Here is a 12,263-nt window from a genome sequence, read left to right as displayed (position 1 = left end):
AAAATATATTGTTATGTTATTTCTTATATACAGTGTCATCACAAAAAATTTTAGCTTAAAATATTTGGCTCTATCTCATTCCCTATTTATTCATTTATGATGAGGGATATGTCTTTCCTGGTTGACTTTTACCCAAGCATATGAGATAATTTTTCTATTCACTGTAGGGTGGGAAAGATTTAGAATCCATATTCTCTTCTATCTTAAGCTTTATACATGGATAATTCAGGCTTGTGTCTCCAATTTTCCAGCAGATTGAATTTTTTAAAAAAATATTAACATTATTTTTGATTGACAAATCATAATTATACACATTTATAAAGTACAACGTGATGTTTTGATTTGTGTATACAATGTGGTATGATAAAATCAAGGTAATTAGCATATCCATCACTTCACCTATCATTTTTCATGATGAGACCTTTGAAATTCACTCTAAGTTATTTTAAAATATGTAATACATTATTATTGACTATAATCATTGTAACCATCATTCTACTCTTTGTTTCTATGAGTTCAGCTTTTCTTGTGGTGTCCTTATCTGGTTTTGGTATCAGAGTAATGATAGCCTTATAAAATGAGTTTGGAAGTATTCTCTCTACTTCAATTTTTTGGAAGAGTTTGAGAAGAATTAGTATTAGTTTTTCTTTAAATGTTTGTTAGAATTCAGCAGTGAAGCTGTCTGGTTCAGGGCTTTTATTTATTTATTTTTTTGATGGGACACTCTTTATTCAATGGAATGTCTCTAGTATAGATCATGTTAGGCCACAAAAAAAAAATTAACAAATTTTAAAGAACTCAAATTATATTAAGTGTCTTTTCAGATCACAATGGCATAAAACTAGAAATCAATAACAGAAGAAATCTTAGAAAAGATACAAATATGTGAAAATTAAACAACATGCTCCTAAACAACTAAATCATAGAAGAAATCAGATAGGAAATTAAAAAGTACTTTGAGACAAACAAAAATGGAAACAAAACTTATGGCATGCAGTAAAAGCAGTCCTAAGAGGGAAATTTATACCAATAAATGCGTGTATCAAAAAAGAAAAATGATCACAAATAAACAATATACTGTTTTACCTCAAAGAACTAGAGAAAGAACAAACTCAACCGATTGAGTTTTAAGTGCAGGGAATTAAGCACTGCCAAGTTTTAACATGGGAATCTACCTCTTTGCAAGTATGTCTCAGCGCATGGTAAAAATTATATACCAGGGGTAACATTTTTCATGAATGGTTTTTTTGTTTGGCCTACGTTTTACTCTGAAGACCTATCCCAGTTTCCTGCCTGATGCTACTTCTCACTGAATAAAAAAAGTATCCTGCCTCTTTAGAGGAATGTTCCTTCATTTCAGCACAGCATGTTTTAGCCCAATGGTTCAGGCCAATATGTTAGAAACTAGGTTGGGGAGTATTCCTGCTGCTTGCAGACTTTCCGTTGGATATTCCTTGCACTTGGACTTCCAGCCTTGGCAGAGCTGCCACCAATTATATTGACCTAGGGAAAACTACTCCTGGTTAGCTGGTCCCGTCTCTCCCATTGTCTTTCCTTGAAGTCAGCCTCAATATATGGTATTAGGGTAAATGACTTGTTTTAAATCTTTAACTCTTTTTTGAAACACCATACTGCTTTCTCCAAAACAAATGGAGTATGATATGGCATGTAGCTATTTCCTTCATTCTGTCCATTTACGGCCACTCTGTATGGCAAGATTCTCTAAAACATGTGGGGTGAGTTTGTGCCGTAGTTTCAGAACTCAAGACTTTCTTCTTCCACTCTCTTTATGTTTGTCTTCTTTTATCCTTTATTGAGTGTGGAAATATGGTGGTTGGCAGGATAGCAGAAGACAGTGAATACTAATTCCTTTGCCACATTGTTCCTGGAAGTAGCTCTCTAATTGTTTTGAATTGGATATTCTGTCTCTGAAGGGTGAACAATGGCAGTCCTAAGAATTTGTTTTGGAAACTGTTTACTGGAAATGGGAATTACTGATGTAACAGATGAGACCACTTCAATCGTGACACATAGAAATAGCTTTTTGGAAACTGAGATTTTATTATGAAATAATAATTAAATCACTGTTATATGCATTTTTTTCCGGTCCATGAAATAACCATGAAATATGTCAACTTTTTCCAGGAAGTCATCATGAAATCAGCACAAATTTTCCATCGAAAATGGACTACTGTCGAGATTAGAGCTAGGATTGCTGGAGGCATTATATCTGTGCTGCTCTAATTAAATGTTTTTTGTCAGAAGAAAAAACTTTTATTACTTCTTTAGAACTAATTTCATGATTGTGTGGCCTGAGCATAAAAGGTTAGCTGGAGGTGAAATGAGAAATATGGTCCTGTAGGGTCTTGTTGTACTTTTAGTTAGAAGCTTGTGACTGTAACTTTAATAAACCTTAATTTATAGGACAGAGCCTGCCTTATGTACTTATAATCCAACATGACTTGTCTGTTTTTACTTCCCCCACACAATCTGTCTTATCTGACATGGGCTTCCTTTAGTCTTCCCACACTTGAAAGCTACTACTGCTATGGTCGGTACGATTGCACCCCCATAGTGTACCAAACAGAAGTTTAAAATTAAGAAAGGGATAGAATCACTGGCCTAATCAATCATGCTAAGCAATCCATGCCAATCCATTAGTAACCTGCACATGTTAATAAAAGTATCCAGTAATTTCAATTTGTTTCAAATTTAAAAAATTATCATCTGTATACAAATATAATACATATATAGTCAACATTTAGGGAGAATATTCATTTATAGGAGAAAATACCTTATATTGCTAGGTGAAAATAAACTTATTTAAAAAATTTATGTAAAACATTTTTATACATTCCTATATGTGAATTGGTAAAATTTGGGCAAATATGTACCAACCATTTAACAATGCTTTTCTCTGGGAGGTGAAGTTGTGGGTGATTTTTATATCTTTCTTTTTCTTTTTGTTTATTTTAATTTCTAATTTTTTTTCTATAATAAACATGTATGGCCTCTGTTCCAAATGTAAAAGGAATAGAAAATTATATATAATACATATATTTTTAAAGCATTTCTAATTTAACTGTACTTGCTGCAAGCAATTTCACATCATTTGGCTTGGCTCACTGAGCTTCTCAAGCGATACCAGGCTGTTTATATTAGAGAGTACTACAAATTGGATAACCAAAAATCTCCTAGAGAGAGCTCATAAAATGACATGGTTGGATGGAAACCTGAACAGATGGGCTAACTCTACCATGTGCTATATTAACCCTGCTGTTCTCAGACTTGTGGCCAATAACACATTGAAAAAGTACAATTCTAAAAATAAGTTGGTGAAATCGAAGATGCTTAAGCAATTTAATCTATGAGTTGGGACTTGGTGGATAGACACTTGTTGAAATGTTTCACTCTTATTAAGACTATTTCTTTATGACTATGTTTTCATAGTTTTACGCTTGAGCTTCAGAGGAATTCTGAAAAGATGAGCTGTAATGAGGGGTGAGGGAACAGCAGCCCAGCAGGTTTCCAGGCAGCTTGAGTGGTATCAGTATATTACATTGAAACTAGTCTAAGTGGTGTCTCATTATGTATATGATGATGATAAGCAAAGGGAGAGTGGAGTTGTAATTGGCTAAATAAAAGGAATAGAACTGTTTCCTAAACTTTTGGATATTCCAATCACTAGTTGGGAATCAGTGCCAAAAATACACACATATTACTACGTATCTGTTATCTGTAGAGAGATCAGAGCCTAGTCTTGAGTTATCTATCTGAATTAATTATAGAAAAAATGATTTAAAAATATTCATTTTTTAAAATTTAAAATAAAGCTGTAAATAAAAATAGAAATCTACAATGTTTGAAAATACTTCTTTTAAATAACTGGTTAGTAGTCCATTCAATGTCAACAGAGATCTAAAAGGTCTTTTAGTAATATAGCTACAACAGAAGAAAGGCAGGTAATTCCATTTTGAGCAAGTGTGTATAGAGACAGTGTTGTCAGACAGCCTGGTTTCTTGTCACAAATCTGTCACTGACAAGGTTTATGACCTTGAAAAAGTATCATTTATGCTCTCTGAGACTCAGTATCCTCTTATTAAAAGAAATGGAGCTAAATAGTTGAAGTCTTAGGACCTACCAAATGTTATGATTGTGTAATAAGCATACATTTTAGAATTCATTATTTCAAAATGATGTCTAGAAGGAGTTTGTCCCATAAAAGGTGAAGCTGTAAGGATATATTCTTAAGTCTGTTTCTTAAAGGCATTTTGGAAATTTAACATTCAGTCAGGTAACACAGAGTGAGTTGGAAGAGGGTAGATTGGGAGTCTCTTGTCTGAAGTGTAGTCAAAGAAATCATCCTTCTTTCAGTCACACCTTGTGTTTAGTCATGGTTGAAGCCTCTGTGTGGGCCTTGAGTCCCAAATGATGATTAATGACTCAGCTCTATCCATCTCACCTCTGGTTTTTCCTGCCAGAAACCAGATCTATCTCTAATTATTAATTGGACATTGTTGTTAGAAAGATACCAGTAAGAATGATCTGTAATTAATTTGAAGAGTAACTAAATTCTTCATTTAATCTAGAATCAAAGGCATAGAGAGCATAGTCACATTAGGATAAAACAATACCAGAAACTAACTTGTGGTTCCTTAGAAAAACTGAGTTGCAAACCAGGGGTTACCAGATCATTTTTGGAAATTTTTTTATACTCTTCTAAACTTGTAGTCTGTGATTCTAAAGAATTTCAAGACTACTACTTTATGACTCTAAGAATTTATTTGGCTATTGGAAAACTAACTCACCTGCCTAAAGTAACAGCACAGGTTGATAAACAAAGCAACAAAATATGTAGTAGTTCTAATATTCAATTCACCTTATTAATTATTAGCTATTAATAGCAAACCAATACCATTTCGTGAATGCTCACTATTAAGCAAGCAAAAGATTAAAAAAGTAAGTATGACAACCACAGAAAATAAAATATATTTGGAAAGATAATTTAATATGATGGTTATTTCTTGGTATTAAAAATAGAGATGGCATCACCAGGCTGATATGAGGAGATTTCACTGAAGGCCAGAGAAAGACTCAGAGATATGACAAGGAAGAAAATTCTGTCTCTACTCTGTGCTTAAATATCATAAAGAATGTCATCAATTTATTATTCAGAATGGATGGGGGTTTGTCAAAAGGTGAAAAGTTCTCCTTGAAGGATGTTTGGGATGTTAGTGAGACATGAAAGTGAGATTTGTAGATCTCAGAGAAAGAGGGTCCTGGCTGGAAGATATTTCTAGCAGAGAAGTGACCAAACTTCTTTCCAGAAAAGAGTAGTAGGTGCTGATAGCAGAGCAAAATTATGAGGAATTTTCCCCAAATTATGTGTTATTTAAAGAGTGAAAGATGTAGAAGCGAGTAAGATTTATCACTGGGCACCCTGCAATGAAAGGATGGAAGATAGTGACTGAATGGGGAAATCAAAAAACACAGAGATGAATTAATTTGTAATCTAGAATAGGCTAGTAGAGTCTACAAATTAAAATTGGCACAGTGGACAGTCTAAAGGACACAATTATGAGAGAACATTCTAAATGTTGTAGAGGTACACACTGAAGCCTCCAATTATCATATTCATTTGATGACGCCAAACGACATTTTTTTCCTCCACTCTCTGGTGAACTGATAGTTTTAAGTACCAATTCTGGGTGAAATAAATCTTTAAATGTTTCTTTAATTCAAAGAATCTGTCCAACTGTTACTTACTTCAGTATAAGTCTGAGTCTGAGACTGAGACTATTAACTTTGATCTATAGGAATAAAAGGTCTATAGTTTTATTCTCAAATATTTGAAGGAGAGGTATATTTCTAAAATTGCCATCTAACCAACTCTTGTCTGCTATTCCTGAGTATAAATTACTATTTCCTGATCACTTTGTTAGCACTAAGTACTTTCCATGTGAGTATCAAATCCCACAATCATTGTTTACAAATTAAATAAAACATTAGAGGGGTTGAATGACTGCTCTGAGTCACACAGATGGAAATGCAAAGAGACTCAAACCCGGCTGGCTTCATATTGAAGCACGTGCTCTGTTCACCTCACCCTGTTCCATTGCTATGGCCAAGATACGTCAAGGATTGATGGCAACTATGAGACACTCCCCATCTCCTAATTAGGGTCCATTAGGAAGACTAATACATAGGAAAAGCTGGAAACAAACCAAATTTCTACTTTTAGGAATTTTAATAGTATTATCCTCGAAGAGACCTAAGGCAAATGGTAAAGTGGCACAGATATTTATTTTAGGTTCTTATTTTTCCTCTTAAGGTTTTATTTCTTCCCTCCAATCCTACGTCTTAGTTACCCTAAAGACTTGCTCTCTCCAGTAACTATTAAGCTGGAACATAACCAACAGTTTAGCTGTTATGTTGTTAATAGCTCAACATGTTTTATTTTATGAGATTTCTGAAGTCCTAAATCATTCAAAACTCTGCAAGATTAAGGTCTTGGCTTCTGGGAAAGCAGTATTTTCAGACAAAGGGGTTTTTCCAGAACTACCATCACATCATGAAGACCGTCGGTCAGGTAAATCCAACATCAACTCAGTTCTTAGGCTGTATACAAGGCATCTTTTTTTCTACCCTTCAAAAACTTTGTGTAATTTTTCCTCCAGAGCACAGCCTCTCTACAACTTTAAAAAATGAATTGCTCTGTGCCTCTGTCCTCTTTAAAGGTATTTTCAGTTGATGTACTGACCCAGGAGAAGAGGTAGAAGCTTTTAACTTCTACATCAATGAAATCAGGAAAAAGAAAGATTTTTCAAGCAAGACAATTTCTATGTAGGTCCCTTAGCAATTAAAAGATGGTTAAAAAAAAAAAAAGCCAATTTTAAAATGGAAGTTACTTGCTCTCCATCTGTATCCCGTGAAACTCTGTGCCTTAAAAATCCTTGTAAATAGTTCAGTTTATATAAAGATGCAACAACAAAAACCAAATTTCAAAATTATTTAAACCTACACCCAGGGTATTTGTCCTTATTATCGAGTGCTTTCTTCACTGGATATTATTATCATTAAAAATATCTTGGCTGGATTATCTACAAATCTTTGTTTGGAATAAATATGGATGGGATGGAGGCAGATTTTCTATAATTTAAAACATTTTAGTCTTCATGTTTTGTTTCAATTATAAAACTTCTTAGTTTTTCTAATATACATTTTCATGTTTCATTATCTTGCCAAGACTCTAAGGAAAAAAATTCTAGCGTTAAATGCTAAACAAAGAATATAAATGGCAAATTACTAAAAAAAAGTTTATTTTTTATCATTCTGTATTTTTTCAGTCTCCCTGAATCCTGCACCTGTGAGGGGGATTTTGGACAGAAGCGTTGGAGCCATTTGGGGATTCCCTCAGATCTAACGTTTTGTTGGCTGTGAATTGTACCCCATTATGTGCTACACTGCACTTTATTTCCCACATTTGGCACTTTTAGTGATATTTCCTCCAAACAGACACAGGGAGCCATGCTTGGTATTCTTTAAAGGGAACAAATAGATGAGCTAATTGTTTTAAATGCCCCCAATGAGATAAGTGGCAGGATGCTGGAATTGATCATCTAATTACCTATTTGCTATCACCGAGAAGAGGAAAATCCAGCCATAATTAATGTTTAGGGAATGCGCAAGTTGTCATCTTAAATCAAGGTAAAATATAATGATCACATTGAGGACTTATTGCAGAAAAATACAAATGATTTGCTAGATGTTGGGGACTGGCTGCTTATTTTTTCATTTAATTGAGTGTTGGCACCTGTGATATGGTATTACTGAAAAATTAGTCTGGAATTTAGTTTTGATTTATAAGCATTTTCATTTACAGAACTTTGGATGCCATTCCACTTGATGTCAAGAGAAGAATGGCTGCAGAGTTTTCAGTCCAGGGTCGGCCACTTACCCATTAAGTATGCAACTCACTTGCCAGAGAATGGCAATGGCAACGTGCTCTCATGGGCTAAGCAAGCCAGACAGACGTCAGTTATAAGGAAACTGTGACACTATCCTATGGGATGTGCTTAAGGAAAGTATCTTATGGGATACGCACAAGCCTGCAGAACAACATACCTTTACTTCTACTATATATGTATTTATTCTATGAGTACTAAAGTTGTGATTAATTCAGGGAAAGGACAAAATTTGTCACAGACTAGAAAGAAGTTTAGAAAAAAATGTACATAAATAGTTTGTTCCTTTTCTCACTTTATGTCAATTATCTTGACAAATCTTATGGATTAATTGGTTTATGTGCTAAGTAAATGTTAAGAAAGAAGGTTACTACTACACATTGGTAATCTTCACTGCTCTTTTATCCTAGAAAACACCTCAGAATCTTCTCTATTTCTCAATGCATCACGCATCACTACTAAAGTGGAAATATTTTTCTTGGACTCACCTTTGCTCACCTCAATAATGATTTGAGTGTGACTTAGACAGAAAGTTGCCAAGGAGGATGCTTAGAGTATTTAACTCTGATACACAGGCTTTCGTACTCAGGCAAAGTTGGCATTGCCTCTCAATGTGAACTCACAAACAGTGGGGAAACTAAGTAATATGGCATTGAAAACTAGACACTTCTGAGAGTTCAAAAGGTCCACATTTATTAATTTCCCCCCCTAATTCAGGATAGGCGCAGCCCCAGGCAAACTGGAATATATGATTACACTTTCTAAAAGATTACATTAGCATGTGGAGCAGTAATGAAGTATTTATTGGTCAGGCCCTGTTTCCTTTCACATAACTACCTGTGATGACCTGGAAACCTTGCAGAGGTTGGGTGTGTTAGAACAGAGTTTGAATTTTAAGAGATCTTTGGTTCTAGTCAGCTGTTTCTTACACACTTGAGAAAGAACTTTCGACAGATTCAGCATATGAGATTTAGAGATATATACATACACACACATACACACTAGGGAATGGAAAGGGACAGGGAGAGTAGGACTTAGGTAATGGGACAAGCCTCGAGTGGTTATATTCCAGCTGTGAGTGTAATTGTTGGATGGCTACACTGGGTCCTGTTTAGCGTCAGCAGGATATGACATTAACAAGGATAAGTTTCCTTCCTACTGTCAGAGCCAGCTCACTCAGCACTTTATCTGTAGGAGCATCTGGCTTATGTGCTCCAAATCTTACAAGGTGGCAAGGCTCCCAAACTGTGGTTATGGCTATGGAAAATGAAATCTGGTATTAGCAGGGATTCGGATTTATTATGAGAGCCAGAGCAGGTTTACCCAGAACCTCAAATTGCAAATGGGGTTACAGGCCTATTTGAAAACATCTCTTGTGAACTGAGAAGGAATTGGTAGAGGCAAAGATTAGGATTCATTTCCAGTGCCAAGGAAGCCTATAAATATCTGCAGTCATTCCATTTTTTTTTAAAAAAAATTAATTTTTAATTCTTATGGGTACATAATAGTCCTATATCTTTACAGGCTACATGTAATGTTTTGATACAGGCATACAATGTGAATTAATCAAATCAGGGTAATTGGGGTATCCATCACCTCAATCATTTATCATTCCTTTGTGTTAGAAGTATTTCAATTTCACTCTTTTAGTTTTTCTAAAGTATACCCTAACTTATTGTTGATCGATATTGGAAATGTGGGAAAAATGTTGTGATATGCTTGTGGGTCCTGTTGACCTTTCAGAACCTTTGGAAATGTAGGACACAAAAGAAATTTCAATTAAGATATTTTAATTTTAGATGTTCTGAGGAAATTTTAATATTCTTGGTGGAAGATAGTCTTAAGTTGCCCCCAAATAAATTACTGAGAGGGTCTTTTCCATCTGAGACAGGGCAAATTTGAAAACTTTGGAGAAAGGAGATGTTTCAGATCTACTTTGGGACTTTCATTTCTATCCTTGCAAAGGTAAAATAAGTATCACTGAAATAAAATAAATATGTTGGTGGACAAAATTGCTTAAAGATGCATTTCATGAATTGTAAAATCAACCTAAAGTACCAAGAGGTTATCAGTAAGTAAACTCATGGTTTGGAATACTCATTTAAGGCCAATTTACCTATAAGTCAAAAAGGTTCTTTGACCTTCATGTTAGAGAGATCATTATCTATATTATGTAATTATAAATATGTGGTTAAACAAGCAGGCAAGTCCCGTTTAGCTGTGATAAATTAGAAAATAAAATTCTGAATTGTAAATATTACTGCTGAAGAGCCTTCAAATATGCTATCACCTAGGGTTCATAAAAGTTAGGGGAAACACTTAGATGAATATTTGACAAATCTATAAATAAAAAAATTAATATCTAAAAGTCTGCAAAGTTATCACTCGAGGGAAAAATAAGACTGTTCTCAGTCCCACAGTGCTTGTCAATCACTTGTCTGTGTTCTTGATACAATGGCAGAAAGTGCCTACAAGGATATAAGATGCCATATATCTGCCATCAAATCCAATTTGGTTTTAGCCCATTAAGTTTTTATCATTTACCTGGAAAAATAATATTTGGTCATATTTAGCCAGATCACACTCCAACAACCTTATGCTATAGTAGACTCATTAGTCTCATCAACAAAGCCCTATTGAAAACCCTCTGTATATAAAGTACTTGCAGAAGCAAAGAAACCTATGAACCCTGCCTGCAAAGGGCTTCTAGTCCCCTCAGAGTTGACAGGAGCTGGACTCCAGAGGCTGACAAAGGTTTCAGAGGCAAGCAGAAGCCAACTGGATTCCCTTTCAGTGGTCGTAATAATCATCTTTGCCAGACAAGAAAACTATAAAAATGTAGAATTCTGTGAAGTTCAAAGATATTACCAGACAATTATGTAATGGTACAAAGTGTTCGACAGAATTCTATTATGGTGAGTTTAGAGCCAGAAGGGAGGGACACTAAAATATATTAAGAAAACAAAATACAAGTGAATTTAAAGTATTGAAGTAAGTTAGCTATAATCTTAGTGGAGATTTCAAATATCTGTAATTAAATAGAAACCGAGGTAAATGCATGGGACTGCAGGGGACCTTTGTGGTCAAAGAAACTACATAAAGGGCTGATATATTCCATCTAGGGCTCAGAAAAAGTTGCCTTTGAGGTCTGCAGCCTTTGTTTGTTGAGAAGGCCACTCCAGATTACTGAGTATGATGAATTTGTGGGTAAATGCTTTTTGACCTAGAGATTGTTAAAAACATAAATAGTGAAGGTAATAAAGAAAATTTTAGTCTTAATATTTTCTTTTAACTTCAGGTATAATTGGTATATATTTAATTGCTTAAAATGTAATAGTTAAGAAAATTTGGGCATATTAGACTATCTACCAGACTAACTTGTGACACCAATTTTATATACTTGAGTAGTTGACTTACACTAGTGATATTAAATTGAAAGCTATAGGGCACTTTTACTAATGTAATTAATGTTGAAATGTTAAGAGGAATGAAGTCATTAAACTTGTAAGTGCAATTGGTGACACTTTTAAGAATTACTTAAGTATTGGAGGAAGACTTTGTTTGTTAGGTAGGTAATGAAAGTACCTTAAAAACAGTTGATTATACTTATACATTTAATTTAACATGTTTAAAGAAACTTATTTACCTGTTTGAAAACCCTCTACTAAGTGATTTGCAAAATTTAGTAGATTTATAAAAGGGATAAGATTTTTAAGGTATGCTTTGAAGATTAAGGAAAAACTATGTTTCTAAAATTTATAATGGCAGAAATCCTTTTTTCTGTGCATTCATCAAAGTTATTTCCCCTTAGATGAATATTTTACAAATCTATAAATAAAACTTTGGTATCCTCAAGGATACCAAAAAATTTATGTTGGGAGATGAGAGAAGAATAAACACCTTGACAATTAAAAAAAAAAGAAAAGGCAAAATAATGATGCACTGTATGTCCCAGGGCATAGGTGATAGCCAAATAAATTATGCAGACAGTAAAACCATGGGTTTAAGAGAAGGGACAGCTCACTGTAGTCTGAATTGTTCTGGTAAAGTTCAATTAAAATATATTAAATGATCTCCAGCTTCGTCCTCATGAACTGAGTTGAATAGACCTTAAAATTTGCATGATGTGGTAGTGATAAAGGGACAGATGTCACTTATCAACAGTGCTTTGTTTTCAAAGTGAGAAGATGCTCTCTCACATGAAAGTTTCTGAAAATGTTATCCTTCCTTTAATGTGAAGATGTCAGTGTGTTTTATTGATTTATATTTTTGTATTTATTGTTCCTTTGGTGTGGAAAT

The sequence above is a fragment of the Eulemur rufifrons genome, chromosome 19 (genome assembly GCF_041146395.1).
Source record: "Eulemur rufifrons isolate Redbay chromosome 19, OSU_ERuf_1, whole genome shotgun sequence".
Taxonomy (NCBI): Eukaryota; Metazoa; Chordata; class Mammalia; order Primates; family Lemuridae; genus Eulemur; species Eulemur rufifrons.
The sequence above is the reverse complement of the archived record's forward strand: the minus strand, read 5'-3'. Positions refer to the sequence as shown.